The sequence below is a fragment of the Geospiza fortis genome, unplaced genomic scaffold (assembly GCF_000277835.1).
Source record: "Geospiza fortis unplaced genomic scaffold, GeoFor_1.0 scaffold399, whole genome shotgun sequence".
Taxonomy (NCBI): domain Eukaryota; kingdom Metazoa; phylum Chordata; class Aves; order Passeriformes; family Thraupidae; genus Geospiza; species Geospiza fortis.
The window spans coordinates 583,798-584,621 of NW_005054560.1; positions in this window are offsets into that span (position 1 = coordinate 583,798).

Below are 824 nucleotides of genomic sequence, written 5' to 3' on the forward strand. Positions count from 1 at the left end.
CCCCCTGCCGGGGCTGCTCGGTGGGGGGGGCGGCTGCGGCGGGCACGGGCTCGGTTTCAGTTTGGCCATCAGAAATCTCCCCCTCGTTTTACAGCAGATGCCCCTGAGCTCGTGGCTATGAAGGTCCTAGATTAAATTTGCAAAATAAAGTGTTTTCGTTCTTCGGGAAAAGAGTATCAGGCTCATGTGGTGGCGGTAAATAGTGATCAAAGGGGGAGAAATCTCTGTTCCCGGCCTTTAAAGGAAGATGGGCTTATAAACTCAGTGCCCTGTTCTGTATCTGCTGCTCATTAAGGGAGAAAAAGACCTTCAAGATCAATTCCAGCAAGGTTTAAGCTTTCAAGTTCTAAGATTTCATCAATTAAAAACCAACCAAATCCCATAGAAATTGGGTGGATGGCACAGTACCCTCAACACACACCACTGTAGAGGGTGACCCCCCCCAGAACAAATGCATAGTAAACTTTCTACAACAAACCCAGAGAGTAAATTACTGTTGGGAAATTGTTCCTGACCTGTAATGTCACAATGTGTATTCTGGGAGTGACTTTGTGTGTAAGAGACTTGGTTATCAAACCATTTGCAAGGAAAATGTAGCTTTTATTTACAGAGGATTTGGCTGTATGCATGTAAAAACATGCTGGTGTAATAGTACCAAAATTCTCTTTTAAGCATTTTCCTCATCAAAAGAAAAACATGACTGTTGACACTGTTACTAAATCAGCTCAGTAAGCACCAACAAAAAAAATTTCTATGGCCCCACTGGGCATTAAAATTTCCCTTGAAGAAAAAAATAAGGCAATAGCATTCTTTCTCTCAGCAGG